The sequence below is a fragment of the Megalobrama amblycephala genome, linkage group LG3 (assembly GCF_018812025.1).
Source record: "Megalobrama amblycephala isolate DHTTF-2021 linkage group LG3, ASM1881202v1, whole genome shotgun sequence".
In the NCBI taxonomy this organism is placed as follows: Eukaryota; Metazoa; Chordata; class Actinopteri; order Cypriniformes; family Xenocyprididae; genus Megalobrama; species Megalobrama amblycephala.
This window is the reverse complement of record NC_063046.1, coordinates 5339865-5352112: the sequence shown is the minus strand read 5'-3', so window position 1 is coordinate 5352112 and position 12248 is coordinate 5339865. Positions and strand designations below refer to the sequence as shown.

The 12248-nt window shown below is 37.3% G+C and overlaps 1 pseudogene; it reads right to left on the bottom strand.

Annotated features, from left to right (window-relative positions):
- Positions 1-2623: 2623 nt before the first annotated feature.
- On the bottom strand, positions 2624-3249 carry LOC125263971 (annotated as a pseudogene).
- Positions 3250-12248: the final 8999 nt, after the last annotated feature.

Sequence of the window (12248 nt, the reverse complement as noted above, 5' to 3'; positions counted from 1 at the left end):
GAACTTCATGTGATAATTATAAAATTACTTCTTACATTCTCATTATTTAATAGACACTTCAGGTCATAAACTGTTGTAGCCGATTTCAAAGTTAGAATAATAATACAGAATAATATTAATAGCGTTATAAGCCTGTTTAGTTCAAGCCTGTGAAATGTAGGTTTTATGCATGCTCTAACATATTTCACAAATATTATTTTTTCCATTTATTTCTCCTTTTTTGTTCATGTCATACAGTATAAACTTGACAATATGGACATTAAGAAATACTTTATTCACATTAAACTAAAATAAAAATAAATAAATTGCATGATTTCCTTTGACTTTTTAAACCAATAGTGCACAAGGTAGAATGACATGAATAATATTAAAATATTTGCACAATAAATTGTGTTTATGTATGCATTTCAATACAAAGCAAATTTCTTTTCTATTTGTATTATTTCAAAGTCCTTTGCGTAGGCATCATTTATACCATTTGGAAAGGACAACATTAACTCATCTACCATTTAAAAGGTCTACGCTAAACATCAAAATCACACTATAGCCAAAGTCCCTTAAGGCAAGTCATTTCAATCGGCGGCCATCTTTAAAACACCTCTAAGGACTTGCCCTCACCTGCTATCAGAATTATCGCAAATACAAGTTCACTAGGTAAAAATTGGCCATAAATGCAATCTCAAATCATATTTACCATTGGGAAGCTCGAGGATAATTTGGATACCCAAGTTCCTGAGATGGATGGGCCGTAAACTTTAAATATGGCGGAAGGGAGAACGATTGCTGCTGTGACTGGTATTATTGTTCGTTTTTTTTCCGCAACAGCTACCTCATCGGTAGCACTTTATTTTACAGTACGTGTACTTTCCTGTTACATATATAGTAATTATACTGTAGATAAGGTAAAAGAGTGGTAACACAAGGTACTTACCTGACATGTATGTACATGGAAACTAATAAGAAACACTGCTGTACTTTCCAATGGTACATACATGGTAACTACTTTGTACTGTTGGGTAATAACAGGCACTTACATATAGTGTCCGTATATGGAAACTAACAGACACATTACTGTACTTACTAATGGTACGTACACTGTAGCTATGTTGTACTTATGGACAAGTATGGTTAATAACAGGCACTTATGGTAACTTGTAAGACACATTACTTTACTTACTACCACAACCCCCCTGTTGCGATCCCAATCTGATTTATGACCTGTAATGCTGCCTGAATCATAATCAAGCACTGTTCACTGTTGGCCAGAGGAGAGCTGGCCCCTGGTTTCTCCCAACGTTTTTTTCTCCATTTGTGTGTTTGGGTTCCTTGCCGCTGTCGCTATTTTTCTACAGCTTCTGTACAGACAAAATTATATTCATGTTATCACTGTAACACTGCTTTGAAACAATCTGCATTGTTAAAAGTACTGTATAAATAAAGGTGACTTGATTAAACAACTCTACAAACAACATTACCAGCTTTACTTGTTACTAACCAGACTGACTTTATTTCTTTCATATGTCTACAGAAGCTCTTATTGAGAATTCACAGAGGTTTAGATGTTGATGATTTATTGTTTAATTTGATGTTACCATGATGGAGATTAGTTGTGTGTTTGACCTTTGGCTTCTTAACATTAGTGTTTATTTGACTGCTGGCTGGAAAATAACAAATAACACTGTAGTCAAGTTTGTTGATAGGGGAAGGAGGAGGCGGGAACCGGCGAACATTAAACATAACTTAATATTAACATTCAAAATAAACAACAAATCAAAAGTAAAATGCTGGCAGTCCCTCACGGACATCTGCCGGCCACACAAACATAATAAAACCATAAAATAAATCCAGGCCTGGTCCTCTCTCATTCTTCACTGTTGTCGCTCCTCCTTTTATGCTTCCGGAGCTCCTCCGTGAGAGATACGAGACCGGTGCAACACGCAGCTGACGCTCGTTATCACTCGCGCCGTTCCCTCACAGCTCTTGTCCGCCCTGCTCATCACAATTACCCAGAATGCATTGTTTTCTATGGTATATTACTGTTTTAATGGAAAACTATATGCTACTGTCAAATTTTGACTTTTTTTTTACAGCAATTTTTATGGCCACATTCACACAGCAGCAGAATACGGTAGTCAGTTCTGTATCTGAGTCCCTAATGCGGTTAAGTTCACATGCAGTACGGTTATTTACAGGGTACAGTTATTTACGATTATTTTACTTGAGACGCGAGTGCAATGGTTTAAGACTCCAGCTGGCACATTTACATTGATACTGCTGTGGGTTAATGAAGTTTTGGTGGATGAACTCACGGTTCAGTTGGTCTTTTGTCGTGTCAAAAGCGATAAGGCTTTTCAGTTTGATGGACATCTCCATCTTTATTATTATGCTGGTCACTGTTGTTGGTTACCAGTAAGAGAATACTGGCTTGACTCACATTGCACATTCATACAGACAGTGTTTGAGATGCTACTGTAAGTTGCTGTGTGAACAGGACATTTCTAGACTCACACATGTGAGTAAATGCGGTTGTCAATCCCAAAAACAGACAGTGTGAATGTGGCCTATGTAAAAGTAATTCATAAAGGCATGACAAAAAGTTTCCAAGACATCTTTAATGTGACGCTCATATTACAAAAACAATATAGTGTGTGATTAAAAACACAATATTTTTCACAAAGTCTTTTCCAAATAAAGACAGAATTGAACTGATAATGTAATGCTGTCTGTCTGAGAGACGATTCTTAGACGCTTGAGTCACAAAACACACAGCATCAATCTCATCATTGCACTGAAACAGCATGGATAAATCTCAGCAACTTCCAGATCTTTTTCCAGTCCTCTAGTGTCTCCGTATCCTGGAGTATCGATGATGGTGAGAGATAAAGGATTCTTTACAGGACAGACCTCATACATGGTGATTTCAGATGTTTGTGATTCTGATTGGTCTCTGGCTGCTTCTCCTGTGATTTCATACCATAGTTCTTCCTCAAACTTCACCTCCAGTAAGTAGTTGACCATGGTGTTGATGAGAGTCGTCTTGCCAGCACCAGTCACAATTTTCTTTCGTTTACTGGTGTCTTTTATCCCATAAGTCCATTTTCTGACTTTTCCATGATCTTCAAGCACTTTTCTCTCTGTATGTAGACGATATCGTTTTGGAGGTCCTCCATGAATAAGAGTTGGTCTGCGTGGTGGAAGTCTCGGTTTCCTGTGAGATAAGAAGGTGAATGTTTCATAACATATTTGCATACAGCAAGAATCTATGACTATAAATGACTATTGAAAAGCAGACATTCATGATTAAACTCAATATTTTTGTATAGTGCATTTTACGATTCACAGTTTCATGATGTTAATGCTTAATTGTCCATATTTAACATTTTAGAATATTGACAATAGTATAGATATCATTGTGATATTTGTTACGTATGCAGTATGCAGTAGAGATGATGCGTACACGGAAATCCACAAAGATGGGTCTTTTAATCACAACCAAGGAACTGAAGCACATACACACATATAACTAACATTTAGAAGAGACAAGGAGTGAAGGGAGTGAGTCCATATATATAGGGAGTGCTGATGATTAAGTCCAGGTGATGATGATCTGTGATGATGGGGAGATGACGAGGGAAGTGAGTGCAGGTGTGGAGAACAGGAGGAACATGGGAATTGGAGTCCAGGAGACAAGGGATCTGTGACAATATTGGTGATATAAACAATCAAGCAGTTGGTTTTGCTCTGTTTTGTGATTTGAGAGTAGGCTACCAAATGAATGCAGTTATGAAATTATGAAACATGTCAAGTCAAGTCAAGTCACCTTTATTTATATAGCGCTTTTTACAATGCAGATTGTGTCAAAGCAGCTTTACATTGATAACTGGTACATAATTTGGCTGCACAGCAGCTCTTAAATAATAGTGTCAATGCAGGCAGATCAAAGCACTGTTGAATAAATGTCAAGAATACTATTGAATATCAAATGTCAAGTGTCCCCAACTAAGCAAGCCAAAGGCGACAGCGGCAAGGAACCCAAACTCCATCAGGTGACATCAGGTGGCAAACAAGTGGCAAATAGGTTGCTATCATAAGTCCGATAGGATCGCAGCAATCAAAGTATTTATTTCAGTTCCATCCAGTTGAGGATCGTATTCATCACGCCGGTATGGACGGTCTGTTGAGGAAGTGTGCTACTGGCTGTCGTGTCGATGAGGCCTTCACAATGGATTATCCAGTTGGCTCGATCTCTGCTGATACTTCAGGGCTGCGTTGTGGACGTGTCCAGTTGAGGATCGTATTCATCACGCCGGGATGGGCGGTCTGTTGAGGAACTGTGGCACTAGCTGTCGTGTTGATGATGTCTTCACAATGGATAATCTAGTTGACTCGATCTCTGCTGATACTTCAGGGCTGCGTTGTGGTCGTGTTATGGCACCGGTCCTTGGTCTCAGCTGGATACGGCCCGGATCCGGTTGACTACGGTAAACCTCGGGATAAACAGAAAGACTAATATTAGCGTAGATGCCATTTTTTTTCTGATGTAACGAGTACATCTGGTGTTATAGGAAGTGTTCCCGGTTCCGGCTGACCTAATTTATGCAGCCTAATAATCCTTTAACAGATTTGAAAATATAAATTGATAATGTGTTATGTGTATGCCAGGTTAAAGAGATGCGTTTTTAGTCTAGATTTAAACTGACAGAGTGTGTCTGCATCCCGAACAATGCTAGGAAGATTGTTCCAGAGTTTAGGTGCCAAATAAGAGAAGGATCTACCGCCTGCAGTTGATTTTGATATTCTAGGTATTATCAGCTGGCCTGAATTCTGAGATCGCAATAAACGTGAGGGACTATAATGTATTAAGAGCTCACTTAGGTACTGGGGAGCTAAACCATTTAGTGCTTTGTAAGTAATTAGCAAGATTTTAAAATATATACGATGTTTAACAGGAAGCCAATGCAGTGATGACAGAACTGGGCTAATATGGTCATACTTCCTAGTTCTAGTAAGAACTCTAGCTGCTGCATTTTGTACGAGCTGTAGTTTATTTATCAAGCGAGCAGAACAACCACCCAGTAGAGCGTTACAGTAGTCTAGCCTTGAGGTCATAAACGCATGAACTAACTGTTCTGCATTTTTCATTGAGAGCACATGTCATAGTTTAGATATATTTTTAAGATGGAAGAATGCAGTTTTACAGATGCTAGTAACATGGCCTTCAAATGAAAGATTGGTATCAAAGAGCACACCCAGGTTCCTAGCTGACGACGAAGACTTAACAGAGCAGCCATCAAGTGTTAGACAGTATTCTAGATTATTGCGTGAAGAAGTTTTCGGTCCAAAAATTAGAATCTCTGTTTTTCCTGAATTTAGTAGTAGGAAATTACTGGTCATCCAGTTTTTTATATCAGCTATACATTCTGTTAATTTAGTGAATTGGTGATTTTCGTCAGGGCGCAAAGAAATATAGAGCTGAGTATCATCAGCGTAACAATGAAAACTAATGCCATGCTTCCTAATGATATCTCCCAAGGGTAGCATGTACAGAGTAAAAAGCAATGGTCCTAGTACTGAGCCTTGCGGTACTCCATATTGAACTTGTGATCGATATGACATCTCATCATTTACTACTACAAACTGATAACGGTCAGATAAGTATGATTTGAACCATACCAATGCAATTCCACTAATGCCAACATAATTTTCGAGTCTGTTTAGAAGAATATTGTGATCAATAGTGTCAAATGCAGCACTAAGATCCAGTAACACTAATAGAGAGATACAACCACGATCTGATGATAAGAGCAAATCATTAGTAACTCTAATGAGAGCAGTCTCAGTACTATGGTATGGTCTAAATCCTGACTGGAAATCTTCACAGATACTATTTCTTTCTAAAAAGGAGCATAGTTGTTGTGAAACTGCCTTTTCTAGTATTTTTGACAGAAAAGTGAGATTTGAGATCAGCCTGTAATTGACTAATTCTCTAGGATCAAGTTGTGGTTTTTTAATAAGAGGTTTAATAACAGCCAGCTTAAAGGTTTTTGGTACGTATCCTAGTGATAAAGATGAATTAACAATATTAAGAAGAGGATCTATGACCTCTGGAAGCATCTCTTTCAATAGCTTAGTCGGTATAGGGTCTAACATACATGTGGATGATTTTGATGATTTAACAAGTTTAGACAATTCTTCCTCTCCTAAAGCAGTAAATGAATTGAATTTTTCTTTAGGGGCACTACAATGCACTGTCTGACACAAGACTGTAGTAGACGGTTGCATGGTTATAATTTTTTCTCTAATATTATCAATTTGCAAGTAAAGAAGTTCATAAAGTCATTACTGCTGTGCTCTTTGGAAACATCAGAAGTTGAAGCTTTATTTCTTGTTAATTTAGCCACTGTATCAAATAAATACCTAGGGTTGTGTTTATTTTCTTCTAAAAGTTTTGAAAAATAGGCAGATCTAGCAGTTTTTAAGGCCTTTCTGTACTCAGTCATTTTCTCTCTCCACGAAATGCGAAATACTTCTAGTTTTGTTTTCTTACAGCTGCGCTCCATTTTTCTAACTGCTGTTTTTAGGGCCCGAGTGTGCTCATTGTACCATGGTGTTGGATTAATTTCCTTAATCTTTTTTAAACGCAAAGGAGCAACTGAGTCTAATGTGCTGGAAAAGAGAGAGTCAATAGTTTCTGTTGCAATATTGAGGTCTTCTAAGCTGTCTGGTATGCTAAGGCGATGAAACTGATCAGGAAGATTATTTATAAACCAATCTTTAGTGGTAGAAGTGATGGTTCTACCATATTTATGGCAGGGAGGCAGTTTAGCCGCTTTCACTAAATGTAATATACACAAGACTAGATAATGATCTGAGATGTCGTCACTCTGCTGCAGAATTTCAACAGCATCAATATCGATTCCATGTGACAATATTAGATCTAAGGTATGATTACGACAATGAGTGGGTCCCGACACATGTTGTCTAACACCAATAGAGTTTAGAATGTCTGTAAATGCCAATCCTAATGAGTCTTTTTTATTATCTACATGGATATTAAAATCACCAACAACAAGTACTTTATCTGCAGCTTGTACTAATTCTGATAGAAAATCGGCAATCTCTTTGATAAAGTCTGTATTGTGCCCTGGTGGCCTGTATAGAGTAGCCAACACAAATGTCAACTTACATAATGTTACGTAAAGCACCATCACTTCGAACAAATTATATTTGAATGACTTCTGGCTGATACTGTAAATATTACTATAAATTACAGCAACACCTCCCCCTTTTCCTTTCTGTCAAGGATTGTGTCGATAATCATAACCTTGAGGACTAGACTCATTTAAAGTAGTGTAATCGTCCGGTTTTAGCCAGGTTTCTGTCAAACACAGCACATCTAGATTATTGTCTGTGATAATATCATTTACAATAAGTGCTTTTGAAGAAAGTGATCTAATATTTAACAACCCAAGCTTTATCATTTGTTTATCATTATTATCTCTATTTTTTATTTGTTGAACATCAATTAAATTTTTACCATTAAATGGGTTTGGAAGTTTTTTGTTTTTATTTATTCGGGGTACAGACACAGTCTCTATTTGATAATATCTAGGTGCAAGAGTTTCTATGTGTTGGGAATTATCTGACTTCTGTAACGTGAGGCAGCTAGCAGACGGTCGGTTTAGCCAGTCTGTCTGCTTCCTGTCCTGGGCCCCAGTTTGTCATGTTTTAGTTCTGAGACTATGTGCCATATTGCTAGAGAGAAGAGCAGCACCATCCTGGGACGGATGAATACCATCTCTTTTCAACAGGTCAGGTCTGCCCCAAAAGCTTTTCCAATTGTCTATGAAACCTATATTATTCTGTGGACACCACTTAGACAGCCAGCCATTGAGTGATGATAATCTGCTAACTATCTCATCACTCCTACGAACAGGAAGATGGCCAGAACAAATTACTTCTCCTGACATTGTACTCACAACTCTTTAATGTTAATTTTAGTGATCTCCGACTGGCGAAGTTGAACATCATTTGTGCCGACGTGAATAATAATTTTAGAGTATTTACGATTAGCATTAGCCAGCACTTTTAAATTTGCTTTGATGTCAGGTGCTCTGGCTCCCGGCAAACATGTGACTATGGTGTCTGGTGTCTCTATTTTCACGTTCCGTGTAATAGAATCGCCAATAACTAAGGCACTTTCAACAGGATTCTCAGTGGGTGCGTCACTGAGTAGGGAGAACCTGTTTGTTGTTCTTATTGGAACGGAAGAGTGGTGTTTTCCGCGGCTAGGCCGCCTCACCGTTACCCAAGTGCCCTGCTGCACCGGCTCTACAGCCGGAACCGAACAATGTACAGAGTTCACTAAGCTAGTCGCATCCAAAACAGTATCTGACGGCCCTGCATTCTTACTATCCTCGATTAAAGTTTGGATGCGTGTCTCTAATTCTGAGATTCTCTCTGTCAGCCTGACTATTTCCCTACATTTATGACATGTAAATCCCTCGTCGCTGACAGAGAGAGCTACACTAAACATGTGGCAAACTGAACACGAGATAACAGTGGGAAAGGATGACATGACTCACCGTGTTTGTAGACTGATCCGAGTTACCACAGCTGTTTGATGAACGCGTTGAAAAGGAGCGCGCGAGACTGATAACAAGTTAACAAGCGAGATGCAAACGCGTTGTAACAGCGATTTAGATTCAAAGATTACAGGCTAGCGACGTCAGATTAATGTGGTAGGTAATAATAATAATATAAGCAACAATGAATAAAAGTAAGAGATTCAATTAAAGTAAGAAAAAACAAAGCTATACGGAGACGCAAACACCAGCAGCGAGGCAGAGGCAGCGAGCATGTAAAAGAATACTTCTCAAATCATGCTGCCCTGTCAAGTTTGTATTGTAAGTCACTTGCAGGGCAGTCAGTGTAGCAAAGGGTTTGAAAAAATGTGTGGCTGAACTTGAAATTACATACTAACATACTATTATTATTTTTCTCCATGGCTTTATAGGGCAAAATTGAGAGTAGCATGCTAATATTATTCTGAAATCAGCCTGTTCTCGTGGTTTCATCAGCCAAGGTGTGGGTTTGACTCTTGACGTTATTTGCAGTTCTAGCGTTATTAGCATTTAGTATTTCCAGTTGGTCCTAAAGTAGAATTCTGAGTATGTTTTCCTTGTTTCTACTTTATCATTTCAGTCTGCACTGCTTATGCACTGCTATCGGACTTACTGCTTATTTGCTCTTATCATCAGATCGTGGTTGTATCTCTCTGTTAGTGTTACTGGATCTTAGTGCTGCATTTGACACTATTGATCACAATATTCTTTTAAATAGACTCGAAAATTATGTTGGCATTAGTGGAATTGCACTGTCATGGTTCAAATCATACTTATCTGACCGTTATCAGTTTGTAGTAGTAAACGAAGAAATGTCATATCAATCACAAGTCCAATATGGAGTACCGCAAGGCTCAGTACTAGGACCGTTGCCTTTCAGTCTGTACATGCTACCCTTGGGAGATATCATTAGGAAGCATGGTGTTAGTTTTCATTGTTATGCTGATGATACTCAGCTCTATATTTCTTCGCACCCTGACGAAACTTACCAACTCACAAAATTAACAGAATATATAGCTGATATAAAAAACTGGGTGACCAGTAATTTCCTACTACTAAATTCAGAAAATACAGAGATTGTAATTTTTGGACCAAAATCTTCTTCACATAATAATCTAGAATACTGTCTAATATTGGATGGCTGCTCTGTTAAGTCTTCATCATCAGTTAGGAACCTGGGTGTGCTCTTTGATACCAATCTTTCATTTGAAGGCCATGTTACTAGCATCTGTAAAACCGCATTCTTCCATCTTAAAAATATATCATATTTGGCACATACATATTTGATAAAGTAGCTTTCATATAAGTAATTAGGAATGTGAAAAAAATTTTATTCTTGGTTTTCAATAGTTTTCGATATCGAAATTTTGTATATTGTATATTTTGTATTATCATTTTAGGCTTGTAAACAAAAGTGATAATTTCCTGGCCTTTTCACAAACATGTTTATCAGCAGCAGCATTTGAACAGCAACAGTTTCATTAATAACAGTTGCATAAATTAGTTCAGCCGGAACCAGGAACACTTCCTATAACACCAGATGTACTTGTTACATCAGAAAAAGAATGGCATCTACGCTAATATTAGTCTTTCTGTTTATCCCGAGGTTTACCGTAGCCAACCGGATTCGGGGCCGTTTCCAGATGAGACCGAGGACCGGTGCCTTGACACGACCACAACGCAGCCCTGTATCAGCAGAGATCGAGTCGACTAGATCATCCATTGTGAAGACATCATCGACACGACAGCCAGTGCCACAGTTTCCTCAAAATTATAATCACGATTATTAATCATGTTTATTCTATCAAAAGAGTAATGTAACTATGGCTATTTTGCAAGTTCTTTACCAACCTACACTTCACCCAAAAGGCCTGTAGGTGGCACAAAGACTTAAATTTAACCAACTATGATAACTTCGTTAGATGGTAAATCAATACAAAACATGGTTTTGGTGAGCGCTTTGTAATATGTATTCACATTAGATTTTAAAGCAACACAATTCGTTTGCAATAAGACAAACCAGATTCAAATTGCCCGGCAAATTCGTAAAGCAAAGAAAAATCATTTCTAGCTGATCAACATTATGAAAACTGGTAAAACCTTTAGGAACTTCAAAAGGTAAAACAGCGAAATTCCTAATATTACTTCCAATATTTCCAAATTATGTTCATTTTCATAGAGCAGGCCAATATTGTGACGATTATTTAAAATCAATCAAGAGAAGCAGATATCGTTATCATGATAAAATACGATTAATCGGTCAGCCCTAATTTAATTTAATTTGACTTGCCATTTGATATTCAACAGTATCCTTGACATTTATTCAAGAGTGCTTTTGATCTGCCTGCATTGACACTATTCTTTAAAAGGAAAAATTATATACCAATTATCAATGTAAAGCTGCTTTGACACAATCTGCATTGTAAAAAGCGCTATATAAATGAAGGTGACTTGACTTGACTTAATGACATCCTTGGGCTTAGTATCATTAGATAGCTACTTTAATTTTTATATTAGTGCATAAAACTAATGTGTCTGTGGGTCAAAGTGACTGAAAAGGAAGCCACATTTATTGTCTTCCTCATTCTATGATCAGAATCCAGATGAGATCAGAGATTTGAGCAGATGTAAAGGTGTTAATCTTGTAGATTATCATGTGTTTATCTTAATGCACAGCTAAAAATATTTTAAATGAAGACTATAAATGATTGCTGAATATGTAGTTCTGCCTTAATCTTTGTTATCAGATTTGTTTTTCCTGTTTTGAAATATGTAAAGCATGAAAATTCTTTAAAACCTGTCTTTGTGTTTCACAGAAAATAATAACAGTAACTGTTATGATCATGTTAGAAGTGTTTAGTTTATTATCAGTACTTCATTTCTTTATTTGGGAAATTTCCTGCTGGGTTTAGTTTCTGTTTCACTACAGGAATGTCAAAAAGCAGATCAAGGGTAAATGATTAGTTTTCAAAAAGCTCTCAAGACCTTCGTATAAAAAAGAAGCTTCTTGAGAAACATGCAGCAAGTAAGGTTTATTATACTAACATATATGTAACATGTAATGTTAAATAAATAAACATTGTTTTGTAGGTTCATCCATGACTTTCTGACTATGTGACATTAAAACAGCTAATAAAATGTTGTGTAACAACTTTCAGTGTTTTTTTTTTACTAGCTGAAACTTAAAAAATGCAACTGGGCGAGTGACATCAAACTAACCTCTGTGAGTTACCGTAAACCCTCTGTGTGCTTATAAGGAAGCAAACTTATCTTTGATAACTAATCTTTGATCTAAAAGAGTTGCACTGTTACGCCCCATTTAGGGAAAAGGGTGCAACATGAAAGACTCTGGAATGCAGTGAATTTGTAACAGCAATGATGAATTTATTGTCTCAAATTGGGAGTCTAGATTCAGGAGCTGATCAGGCCAAAATAACAAACAAAACGTTCTTATTTTAAAACCTCTTTCCTAAACCCTAACCCTAACCAAAAAAAAAAAAAAAAAAAAAAATACAATATATGAACCTAACTCCCACTTGACCTGAAGCCCCAGATGGCTGAGGAGCCTGAGTACCAGGTCCCTGTGTTTGCATAAGAGATCTTAGGAGTGAGCTCATGAATAGG